This window comes from Mastigoproctus giganteus, chromosome 9, assembly GCF_048544385.1.
Source record: "Mastigoproctus giganteus isolate SK-2022 chromosome 9, ASM4854438v1, whole genome shotgun sequence".
Lineage (NCBI taxonomy): Eukaryota > Metazoa > Arthropoda > Arachnida > Uropygi > Thelyphonidae > Mastigoproctus > Mastigoproctus giganteus.
In genome coordinates this window covers 151,377,882-151,391,455 of record NC_143583.1, presented here as the reverse complement: position 1 = coordinate 151,391,455, position 13,574 = coordinate 151,377,882, and the positions used below count along the sequence as shown (strand labels likewise).

General features: G+C 39.4%; 1 protein-coding gene across 4 annotated transcripts in view; it reads left to right on the top strand.

The window, feature by feature from the left end:
- Window positions 1-13,574, top strand: part of faf (ubiquitin carboxyl-terminal hydrolase-like faf) — a 1,326,265-nt gene that overhangs the window by 767,124 nt on the left and 545,567 nt on the right. The window lies entirely within an intron of this gene.

Genomic DNA, 13,574 nt, shown 5'->3' with positions numbered 1-13,574 from the left:
AAACAACCTTCGTTGGGAAAAACCAGAAGTCACTAGGTGCAAGGTCAGGCGAGTATAGAGAATATGGAATAATCTCAATGTAATTTTTTAAAAAATGTTGCACATTTCCAGAATGATGAGTTGAACTGTGGTGAATGTGATTCAGTCTGTGTGGATGTTTTTTCTAAAGTGCTGGAAGGAATTTTTTCTTCAGAACTTCTTCATATGAGTTTACTGTCTGTATTGCTCTTGGGTAAACAATGTGGAAGGATTATTCCATCAATATTTCAGAAAACAGCAACCATCATTAACCCTGTGCTTGCACCAACACAGAACATTTTTTGTCAGTGGTGAAGCAGTGTGCGCATATTGGGCAGACTGTTTTGTTTCTGGATTGAAGAGGAAAACCCATCTACATCACAGATATTATCAATCAAGCAAAAGAAAGATTCATTCACTGCAGCATCTTGAATGAACGTAGTTTCACACAAGCTGATATGATTGTCTTTTTGTTCCTGAGAAAGCTACTTTGTAACACACTGAGCTGACATCTAGCTAATTCTGAGGTTTTCATGGGGTGTCATCTGCACAGAACCAAGAGAAATGGCTGTAGCCATTGCAGTTTCATCTACTGTCAATCTTTCACACAAATCCTTCTTCAACCCGACAGATGTTGGCCTTAGAACAACTGTTTCAACATCTTGGTTCATGTGCTTCATTCTCGCAGGACTCCTGTCCTTCACGAAACTTATATACCCAGCTACAAACATTTTTCACACCATCTACAGGACACACTTGACCCTTTCTGATGTATTTCAACTGGACTTTTCCCAGTGAAATGCAAAAATCAGATAACTGAATGATCCCATTTTAAGTATTATGAACATAGTATACTGTTTAGGGTGCTGCATTCAATATGACATAGTGCATTGTGCTATCATCTTCTGAAAACATTCAGAACTAATTAGACTGAAAGCCATCCCACACATACTTTGATTGCTTTATAAGAAATGCATTTTTGGACCTTATAACTTGAATGCAACTTGTATAAATGAGCTTTCTAGCAATCATAGCATTTGAGATCACTGAAATGCTGTCAGATGAACGTTGTCCTTTCCTGTTCTGTGATCTGTAAGCCCATACATGCTAATTTCTGAGGTGGGAGATGACTTTCATCAACCAGTGAAATACTTTGCTTATTGGAGACATGAAGTGGCAAAACCCATGTTTAGTCCCTAGAGCAAAGTTTCCAGCATCCCTCTCCCCCCCTATTTTAGTATTAAATCAGCTCACACCAACCATAAGAATAAGTATTTACTGTAACTAAAATATTTATTTACATATTAAAATAAAATAAATATTTACAAAAAACTGCTATTATATTAAATATACATGTAAAAACATTAAAACTATGATAAAATCCTTGAGATAAAATACACTAAAATAAACCGGATTAAAAGCGATAAAAACGATAAAAATCTCTGGAGCTTTCGGAAGCTTGCGCTCCCTTCCTCAGCAGTAACAAAACTTCCTGCAGCACGTCCATATATATAACAGGCTCACGGTACCTATACACGTGGTGCAGCCGGCGCATGGTCTGAACTGGAAGCGGAAATAGCTCGGGAACGTGTTAAGAAAAACCGTTCATCCGTACTTAGGATAATAGTTTCAAACAGAGGATGCATACGCACACCTCTGTCCCTATTCATAATATTGTGGTCGGATGAACAGATTCGTAGGCTCTCGAGCCATTTACGGTTCCAGAACCCATGCGCTCGATCCATGATAACCGCATCCTCTGGGGAAATTTGATGCTGCTTCTCCCAAAAATGTTCGGCCACAGCAGACTTATTGTAATCAGCGGTTTTTATAGCATTTGCATGCTCCCCCAGACGATCCTTGAGCCGTCGTTTTGTCTCGCCCACATAACACTCCCCACAATCCGGGCATTTTATCCTGTATACTACTCCACTACTCAGGTCCTTTGCTATTGGGTCTTTTACCTGAGACAACACTGTGTGCAACCTCCGCCCGGGAAGCTGCACACAGCGTGTTTTATAGCCCCGCAAGACAGTAAAGAATTTGTGAATTTTGTGAAAGATTTGACTGTAAACGAAAACGACAGCATGATTTCTTTTGATGTGGTGTCACTATTCACATGCATTCCAATTAAACATGGAATATATTGTGTTAGAAGATCTTTGAGTAATGATGTCTCTTTGGGTAGTAGATCGCTTTTAAACGTAGAGGATATTTGTTCGGGTGTGGAGCTTTGTCTGGCCAGCACCACTATGGTGTACCAAGGTGTTATGTACAAACAGGTTCACGGTACAGCCATGGGATCTCCTATTAGCGCCATTGTGGCCAATCTGGCCATGGAGGAGTTAGAGGACAGGGTTTTTAGTGAATGTCAGTTTCCCATAAAGAAATGGAAAAGGTATGTTGATGATACCTTTACCGTGGTCCAGAAGGGGAGAGAGGATGATGCCCTCCATTGGCTTAATAGCTTCTCCCAATTTATACAATTTACCTCAGAGGTGGAAACAGGAGGTACCCTTCCTTTCTTGGATGTACTGGTCTCTAGGGTAGGCCCTAGGCTAAAAACTTCTGTGTTTAAAAAACCTATGTGCAGAGGCCAGTACACTCATTATAGTTCAGCACAAGCTGGGCAGCATAAGAATAGTGTAGTGAAAGCTCTACTAGATAGAGCAGGGTCACACTGCATCACCTCTGAGGACAAAGAATGTGAAATTAGACGGGTCACAGCAGACCTTAGAAAATGCGGATACCCCCAGAGGATCATAGACAGATTTAGTAGAGGAATAGAGTCTAACCGTCAGGAACCGTTTGTTCCTGTCGCTACCGCATACATTCCTTACTGTCCGGGCGTTACTGAGCATCTCGCTAGAATTTTGCGGGGCTATAAAACACGCTGTGTGCAGCTTCCCGGGCGGAGGTTGCACACAGTGTTGTCTCAGGTAAAAGACCCAATAGCAAAGGACCTGAGTAGTGGAGTAGTATACAGGATAAAATGCTCGGATTGTGGGGAGTGTTATGTGGGCGAGACAAAACGACGGCTCAAGGATCGTCTGGGGGAGCATGCAAATGCTATAAAAACCGCTGATTACAATAAGTCTGCTGTGGCCGAACATTTTTGGGAGAAGCAGCATCAAATTTCCCCAGAGGATGCGGTTATCATGGATCGAGAGCCTACGAATCTGTTCATCCGACCACAATATTATGAATAGGGACAGAGGTGTGCGTATGCATCCTCTGTTTGAAACTATTATCCTAAGTACGGATGAACGGTTTTGCTTAACACGTTCCCGAGCTATTTCCGCTTCCAGTTCAGACCATGCGCCGACTGCACCACGTGTATAGGTACCGTGAGCCTGTTATATATATGGACGTGCTGCAGGAAGTTTTGTTACTGCTGAGGAAGGGAGCGCAAGCTTCCGAAAGCTCCAGAGATTTTTATCGTTTTTATCGCTTTTAATCCGGTTTATTTTAGTGTATTTTATCTCAAGGATTTTATCATAGTTTTAATGTTTTTACATGTATATTTAATATAATAGCAGTTTTTTGTAAATATTTATTTTATTTTAATATGTAAATAAATATTTTAGTTACAGTAAATACTTATTCTTATGGTTGGTGTGAGCTGATTTAATACTAAAATATGAATTTTCCCAACCTCAGAGGCCTTTTTCAGGATACTCTCCCCCCCTACTTCTCCTTCAACCCATGCACGGTACTAAGTACTGTAGGTTTTGATACCTTTCGTGTTTGAGGTTTTCATAAAAAAAAAAAAAAAAAAAAAAAATTGCAAAGGAAATCGTCTCACAAATTTCTGGAAAGGAAATATGCCCATTGGTTTTCTGGAAAAATTTCCAGAAAACCAGTAAGCACATTTCTGTGTTATGTCAAAATTTGCTTGTCTTTTATGTTCTTTGAGGTGTTTACTTTTCTTACAGATTTCAGTCAACTTTGTTTTATTTTATTTATTATTTATTTTTTTCTTTCACATTTTTAAAATAGGTGAACGTGTTGTTTTCTTTATTTACCTAGACTTTAGCTACAGTTGGGAATATCTGATCATTTTAGGGTTATCACAGTGAACTTCAATCATGTACTCCATGTGTATGGTGTGTGTTTTTTTTTTTTTTTTTTCCTCTCCACTTCACTTAAATATTAATTTTCTTAATTATATTATTAGAAATAAGTTTTGGAAACTTGGCTTGCCTGTTTATTTACTTCCATTTTGCATGTTGGAAAGTTTTGTCTGAAAACATCCTTGCATTTTATAGGTAGAGAAAGTGTTATTTATTTTTATTCAAAACTTAACTTGATGCACTACAATTTGTTCATTAAGTAGTATGCAGTAGTGTCCTAGAAGTGAATCATTTTGAGGCCTTGTGCTTTTTTACACATTAAAATCTCATTAATACAAAGTATCTTGGTTCACCAAAAGTGTCAGTGCTTTAGCATAATTGTATTGCATATATCTAACAGTAATAAAAAAAATATGTAAAATAAAATAATAAAAGCTTTATCTAAGAATAATAATACATATTTCGTTTAGATTATTTCTTTATAAGACAAACAAAGAGAAAAAACAATATAATTTCAATAAAAATATAGCACATACATAATTAATATTACAAAGTAGTAAATTAAGAATTATAGTCTTAAAGAAAACATACAAACCAGTTAATTCTTTAATCTAATTTAAAGAAAATCTAATTTAGTTTTCATAGTTTCTGTTACGTGCATTTTTAACTACATCACAGATATTATCAAATGCAATAGTTGTTTCTTTATCGTAGGCCCACACATTCTGTAGTTCAACGCATATTTTGCATCTTTTTTTAGTAGACATACTGTTTGCTTCTTCTTTCATCACTGATAATAAAATGTTCATCATTTTACTTGGTGCTCAGTAGCTCTTCTGTTGTTGGCATTGCTGTGGTAACAACTTCATCATCCACCGGAACAAACTCCCCAACTTTGCCAACAAAATCATTATGCTCCCCCAAAGTTCCCCATTCGTCAAAATTGCTATCGCATACATTTTCTGGGCCATACTTTTCAGTGATATTCTCTCCGAAGCTACCCTTTCTATACCAGTTGATTATTGTACTTGATGCATTACTTTTTAAAGCAATAATGATACTTTGGATGGCAATGAATACATTCCACTCTGACTGCAAATTGTTCTCTCCTCTGTTGTAGATCAAATGCCTTAACAAGTAGGCTCTATTTACTCTCTTGACATTACAAATAATGTTATCCAGTGGCAGCATAAACTGATTGTACTGAGAGTTAAAAGCAACAGCTGCATATTTGTTAACTTAAGTGCCTCAGCAGAATGTGCTCTGCAATGATCTAGAATCATATATATATTTATTATTTATTTTTTTTTAAGCCATTCTTCAGTTAACTCCCTTTTATTATTATTGTTGTTGTTGTTGCTCTTATTATTTCTCCCTGATTGGGGGATTCCACTCCGTGACGGGTACTGCTACCAAGTACACAGGGTGGTTGCAATGTCTGGTGTTACTGTTAGTCCAGGAACTCTCTGACTATCCTACAGGTGTTCAGGATTGCGACTTTCTGAAGTTCCTTGTAGGTGTTCTCTGGGAGATCTATTGCTGCTAGGCTGCTATGTAGAGTCTTTGGTACCATACCGGTTGTTGATACAATGATTGCGATGGTTGATACTTGCATGTGCCACATCTCATGTCTCAGGTTCGTGTGCTTCCTAATTTTTTCCTCATGGGTTTTCTGGACATCACTAGTGTTCGGCACCACTATGTCAATCAGGTAGGTAGCCTTTTCCATCTTGTCCACAATGGTTATGTCCAGTTTGTTGTGCGGGATGGTCTTATCCGTTATTATTGTGCAGTCCCAGTACAGTTTGTGGGTTCGGGTCTCTAATACTGCCTGGGGTCGTACTTGTAGTATGGTACACTTTCTTTAGTCAACTGGTATTTCCTCACTAGCTTGTGATGTATTATCCTGGCTACTTGGTCATGTCTATGAGTGTACTCAGTCTGGGTGATCACCTTGCACCCCCACAGTGATGTGTTGGATCATTTCTGAGGCCAGGTGGCATCGTCAACATGTGTCATCTGACATTCCAGACTCCTTTGAGATGTATTTTCTATAGTTTCTGGTATTGATTACCTGGTCTTGATGGCCAGCACGAATCCTTCAGTCTCGGGGCAGAGCATCCCTCTTGTGAGCCATGCAATGAAAGCTATGTTATTGATGTGATCTTGATGGAGGTCATTGTCTGCCTTGCCCATCTTTCTATCTTCGTTTCTTGTACTGTTTGGGCGGCAGGGGTTTCCTTGCTTAGATTGAGTGGGGTATACCACTTATCTATCTTCCTTATGGCCTGGTGGAGTGGTGCTGTGTTTTTTTTTTTTTTTTTTTTTTCTCTTTCTTTTTAAGTAATCTTTCAGGTTAACTATCTCTGTTGTTCTATCAGGCCCCTTCCTCCCTCTTTCCGAGGTATTGTTATTCTCTCCACTGCTGACTTTGGGTGGTGTTGGCGACTCGTGGTCATCATTGTCCTTGTCTTTCGCATGATATCTTCTAGCTCAGTGTTAGTCCAATCTGTGACCCCGAATGTGTATGTTATTACTGGAGCTGCATAGGTGTTTATGGCTTTAACTGTGTTCCCTCCGTTCAGTTTTGCTTTCAGCAGGCTTCTGAGTCTCTGATGATATTTTTCTGTCAGACACTTCTTGATTTCCTTATGTTCCAACTGCTCAGTCTGCATCATCCCTAGATATTTGTAGGTCTCTCCTTCTGTCATAGTTTCGATCTCTTTACCAGTCAGCAGCTGGTAGTTTCGGCCAACTAATTTTCCCTGGTGCAGTGTGTGGGTCTTACATTTTTCTAGACTAAATCCCATCCTGATGTCCTTGCTCAATTCTTCGGTGATCCGGAGTAGTTGCTGGAGTTGCTTCTCGGTTGCAGCATAGAGCTTGATGTCATCCATGTACATCAGGTGGGTTTGGGTGTACAGGTTCTTTCTTCCTTCTTTGAGGTTATATCTATACTTGCTGCCGTTGAGCATGGTGGATAGTGGGTTGAGTGCTAGACAGAACCATAGTGGGCTCAGAGCATCTCCCTGAAAGATTCCTCTTCTAATGGGGGTACTCCATTTTGCCATTGTTGTTCCTAGGAAGTTTGTCACTATCGGATTGACCTTGTAGATCTTCAGGGTCTCTGTTAGCCAGCTATGAGGTACAGAGTCGAAGGCCTTGCGGTAATCGATGTATGCTGTATATAGGTTGCGGTGCTTCTTGAAGGCTTGCTCCATAACTGCGGCCTATGGTTAATTGCTTCTTGCATCCTTTCTGCTGTTCGGCCATCATGTTCTGACTCTCTAAGTGGTCTGATATCTTCCTAGTTATGCAGCTGGTCAGCATCTTGTACATTGTTGGGAGGCATGTGATTGGCCTGTATTTCGCCAGGTTTCTTGTATCTTCATCTTTAGGCTTCAGATATGTGACTCCTTCAGTGAGAAACTTTGGGATTGCCTCCGGGTGCCTTATCATTCGAGTGAACTGCTCTGCTAGGCGTTTGTGTGTGCAGGTGAGCTTCTTGTACCAGTAGTTATGGATGTTATCAATTCCCGGCATTCGCCAGTTGTGGGTGTTCCTGATCAACTGTTTTACTTCTTGAATCTCCCACTCTCTCATCTCTTGTATGTGATTGGTTTTCTTCCATTCTACATCTATCCAGGGTGCTCTGTTGTTATGTCTTACTTCACTGCTCCAGATATTTCCCCAGAACTCTTCTATCATCTTCTTCTCGGGTGGTGCGTTTCCTGCTTTCTCATGTTCACCCAGTTTCCTGTAGAAGGCACTTTGGTCCTCATCAAATATTTGGTTGTTTATTTTCCTCTAGGAGCTCTCTTTGTATCGGTGTAATCTCTTGCTGAGTGTGAGGAAGTTCTGCTTCAGTGTGTCGAAGTATTCTCCTTTTTTCATGTTTTCTGTGGATGCTGTCTCTCTTGAGGATGCTCTTCACTTTCCAATCAGTTTCTTACTTCTGTTACCCTGTTGGTACTGGGTCAACTGACCTATCTTGACTCTTAATTCTTCTATCTTCTGCTGAAGCCTTTTTTCACAAGCTGGCGGTTCCTTCTGTTTTCGATTCTTTTGCTGCTGGTCTCTCGTTTCTTTTTCCATTAATCCTAGTGGCTGCTATGGCAGCACAGTATACGGCTGTGTGGATAGCCTCCAGCTTTGCACCATTGTTGTCAAAGGTAACGTGGCATTATTTGCCGAATGAGGTGGTCTGTTACTCTCCACAGGATTTTATTTGGCCTCTGCTTAGGTATCACGTGGGTTCTTGTGGGGTCCATGCCTTCAAATTCTGTTAGGGCCTTCTTCCACTTGTCTTCTATTCTGGATAACATGACATCGTCTCTTTCCACTTCAGCTACTCTGGGTTGTATTTCTTCATGCTGTTCCTCCTCTAGTTCATGGTATGCTGTTCATCCTCTGGTTCCATATTGATCATATTCTTTGTGCTTTGTAGCAGATCGCTGACATCCTGCTTGATTTTTTCCAGGATGGCAGGAGCTATTAGGTTCATTGTGACGATGGTCCTTCTTTGGTCTGCTAATCGCTGTTCGGTGACCTGAATATCCGGGTATCGCTCCAACCACTTGGTATGTTGTCACGATCAGTACATTGTCATATCGGTCTCTAGCCTGGTTATTTCATAGTATGCTCGCATGATGTATGTATTCATTTCAATACGCCACTTCGTGCGTTGGCATTTTCTTCCTTCCTGGGTGGTCACTAGTACAGTTGCGCAGGAAACACTTCCAGTTGGTGGAGCTGGATGGTCTTGCCCTTCTCTTGTGGTAGCCTTACGGGGGACAGTGCCACTTGCTCCACTGTCTTGCTCGGGAGACTGTCTCCAACTTTTCGAACCAATCCCTTTGCCTAAGGCCTGAACGCGAGTGACTTTATCCTGCGCCACACTCAATGCAGTATGAATAATATTTATCTGTGACATCATCCATCTATGGAGGTGGAATTGTTTAGCTTCGGCTTATGTCCAGTGGTTTATTTATTTATTTAGTTAATTAGTTCTTGCTAGTGACACCAGATGATGCCACTATCTGCCTCAGCCATCACTCCAATCTTGGGGAAGGTAAGTCCAATGGGGTAACTTTCGCGAAGTTTTTTTTTTTTTTTATTATATCCGTCTCCCAGCGTAATAGAGCCACGTTCGCTTCCACCAATGCGGGATTCGAACCCGGGTCTATCAGACTGGTAGTCCAGTGTCTTAACCACTGGGCCATCGTGCCCCTTTATTATTATTATTATTATTATTATGCAAGGAAGCCTGAGGCTTATGCTTCACCAGCCAAAAAAAAAATTCCAGAGTTACCCTGAGAGAGAAAGAGAGAGATATACAGAAGTAGAAAGGAAGAAAGAGAAGAATGATGTTATCCAGCTCAGGACCCTGGGTGTGCCAAGCCCAAACTCAACGTTCCCTGGTTCCCAAGCAATTCTGCCGTGCTATTTGTACTGTGATTCCTAGAGCGACTGAGTTTTTTCCTAGTTTTATTTTGTTTCATAAGTCTTTCTGTTAATTACCTCTAATTTTTAAAAGTATAAAAAGAGAGCCAGGAAAAGAAAAGTACCTTTTTCTTTACTTTACTTTACTTTTATTAGTTTACTAATCGTACTAACTTCTACACTTGTCCACAAGCGGCACTGCTCCTGCCTCCCTGTGGCAAGGCCGGTAATTTGAGTGGAAAAGCTAATCCCCCAGGGCGAAAAGGAGCTGACATGGATACAGACAATTATCCAACATTAGAGCTGCTGAGATCAAATACCACAGATTGGTATAACTCGGATCAAGAAAATGAGCAAAATAAGGTCCTAAAAAAAAAAATACCAGAAAGTTGGATACCAACCAGAGTATCCAACTTTCCTCATTATCCATTCTTTAAGTAGTCAGCCAGTGAGTTAACACCCTCCATTTATCATACAGATATTTCTAGAAAACACTGCTGGATAAAATGATCAACAGATTAGTCAGGGGATTTCTCGTTGAGACAACACAGTCCAAACATTCAGAACTGTTGTTAAAGCTCACAACATTTGGAGGAATTCCTGTTAAAATCTTTCCCCCACACCACCCTAAATAATTCCAAAGGTGTCATTTCTGAGTGAGATCTGTTGAATGTAACAGAAGAGGAGCTTGTGTGGGAATATTTGTTGTCGGACCCAGGGGCTCACATCTGGTATGGGCTTGGCACACCCAGAGTCCTGAGCTGGATATCATCGTTCTCTTCCTTGGTGGCTCCCTTCTACTTCTGATTTTTTTTTCTCTCTCTCTCAGGGTAACTTACATTTTTTTTTTTTTTTTTTTTTTTTTTGGCTGGTGTAGTGTAAGCCTCAGGCTTTCTTGCACCAGGATAATAATACAGTAAACCCCCTCGAATAGCGGGGGTTACGTTCCTGAGAAATGTCGCGAATACCGAAAACGCGAATACTGAGTTATTGCTCCCATAGTAATAAAGGGGTTCCGTTCCAAAGTATGAAATATATAAGAAAAACTAGTCTAAAATTTTGTCTATATGTATTATATTTACCTTCATAATATGACTATGTACATAGACAGTACATAGTGAAATGCAAGCATATGGCATCGAAATGAAAATATGAAACAATTTAATATTAAATGTAATATTTATTAGAAATTTCAAACCAGCGCCTTTGCTAGCAAAAAAACTTATCCCGCCAGTGCTATCACCAGTTTCGCTAAAGTGTTGATAAAGGAGTCTTGCCTTTTCACGAATGATGAGTGAACTTAACAGAATTTTATTTTGAGTTCGGTCTTCTATCCACAGATTTAAAGCTTTTTCCATTTTTTTTTCTAATTTAACGTCACGAGTTACAGAGCAAATTTTTGAAGCAATTAGTGCGTTTTCACGGACACTACGGCGGATTTTTTCTTCCGATTTTTGGATTGATCGTACCGTTGACTCATTGATTTTATAATGTTTTGCCACTGAAGAGAGACACTTTCACCATTAGAAATTTTATCTAATAACTCAATTTTATTCGCTAATGTCATCACCTTCTTTGCTATTTTCACATTTCTCTTGTTATTCGTAGCCATATTTTTGTAGGGGTTAGAAAGAACTTGTCCACAATAAAGTCACTTTCCTTCCGTTAAAAAACTCGAAAAGGTCTGTTTTACACTGCAAAACGGTAGATTTGTCATTTTTGTAAGCATATCAATTTATAAATTGATAATGGCTGCAGTTTACCTTTTACTGAAAAAATATTGCGCATCAAGGGAAAAAAATAAACGCAAAGATAAAAAAAAATGATAATAAGATCAATTTATAAGCATATAAATTAAAAGCAAACGACGAAACCTTGCATGGCAAGCGCATAACACATACCGAACAAGGATTAGCGAGAAACATCCACGCTCGCGATTTTGTCAACTATCTCCCCCAACCCACTGAGCGCTGTTTTGACCGGCAAAGATAATTTTAGCCACGCTCATGTTTTTTTATGGCGGAAAATATTCATGGCGCTTTAAAATTCACATTTTTTTTTAGGTATCATTTTATATTAAATCGGCGATCGCGAATACGCGAAACCGCGAATACAGATACCGCGAATAGCGGGGGTTTACTGTAATAATAATCTGCTTTGCTCAGTAGCTGAGCGATGATTTGACGTAACGATCCGGATTAAACTGAAGCAATGGTTTTCCATTTAGATGAGATGTATGGTCTTCATAATCTGTAACTTGTTTAATTGTCACAATATTATTCATTACTCTGAAAGCTCACTCAGCTTCAGCACTGCTAATTGAATTGTTTCAAAGATATTTGGCGTCTCCGTAGCTAGGTGGGCAGGAGCAGCAGTGCGTAGCACACGCTTCTTGATTAGACCGGGGTTCGAGCCCATGACCACCAAATACGGAGGATGCGGAAAGGTCAGGCAATGACCACCGCATATCCCCGGAGCAATATGGCCTTAGTTGCTAATGCTCCTAAAAACCAAATAACATCAACAAAACATCAAAGATGTTTTGTTGATGTTATTAACATCAACAAAAATTAATGTTAATAACTTAAATTGAAGAGGGAATTTCATTCGATTTTAAAGATAAACTGTCTTCGACAAATTCGTTAAATTTTATTTCATATTTTATCAGAAAACTTAAATGTCTTATTCGTTTTTTGCCGCCTTACCACTGAGATGAAAGTTCTTTCATAACTCCAGGGGCACACCCAGGGTCCTGAGCTGGATGTCATCGTTCTTCTCTTACTTGGTGGTTCGTTTCTGCTTCTCTCTCTCTCTCTCTCTCTCTCTCTCTCTCTCTCTCTCTCTCTCTCTCTCTCTCAGGGTAACTGGTAATTTTTTTTTTTTTTTTTTTTGGCCGGTGCAGTGTGGGCCTTGGGTTTCCTTGCACCATACGGCTGGTAATAATAATAATATTCCATGATTCCAGGTAGCATATGTTTAAAATTTACTTTCAATTCTTCATCGTCAATAGTATTATTATTTTCTTTATTTAATTTAAAATTACTCTGTTGCATTAATAACGTGTCACGAGGTAATTTTTTAAATGTGTTTTTACTTTTGATTCTTTCTCAACTTCAACATGCTGTCAATTTTAGTTTCGTATTAACTCCAGGGACTCGCATCTGGTGAATATGGGCTTGGCACACCCAGCGTCCTGAGCTGGATATCATCATTCTTTTCCTTCTACTTCTGACACACACACACACACTCTCTCTCTCTCTCTTCTCTCTCTCTCTCTCTCTCTTCTCTCTCTCTCTCTCTCTCGCTCGCTCGCTCAGGGTAATTCAGAATTTTTTTTTTTTTTTTTTTGTTGGTGCAGTATAAGCCTCAGGCTTCCTTGCACCATAGAGCTTAATGATAATGACAAAAAAAACTGAAAGATCAAAAGGTCATAGAAGCTAAGAGAATTTTGACTCATAGGGATGGCAATCTCATTCCAACCTGTACCGTAATACTCACTATCAATACTCCAAACTTACCAAATACTGTTAAAGTATGTTATCTGAATTGCCATATTTGCCCCTATATACCAAATCCAATACGGTGTTATGAGTGTCAGAAGTTCACACACTCTCAGACAACATGTCGAGGAAACACAATATTATGCCCAAAATATGGATCCCAGAATCACCCTGAAACAGACTATACTACATCTCCAGTTTGCCCTAATTGCAAGTAAGATCATCCTGCCTATTCTAAAAATTGCGAGTTATGGAAACTTGGGAAAAAATACGGAAATTTAAAGTTGAATACAAAATGCCCTGTCAGGAAGCGAGATGACAAATACTGAAAGATACTCCTGCAGGAACATATGCAAATGTTACACAGAAATATCGTTCTGTTGCTACACAAACCAATGACTCAGTACCACCTAACACAGTGGTTTTCAATCTTTTTTTTAATAACGATATCCCTAAGTAATTTATTTATTTTGTGGCACCCCTACTCAATTTTCTCAATATATATACATATATATAATATTAAAAAATATATATGTTATAT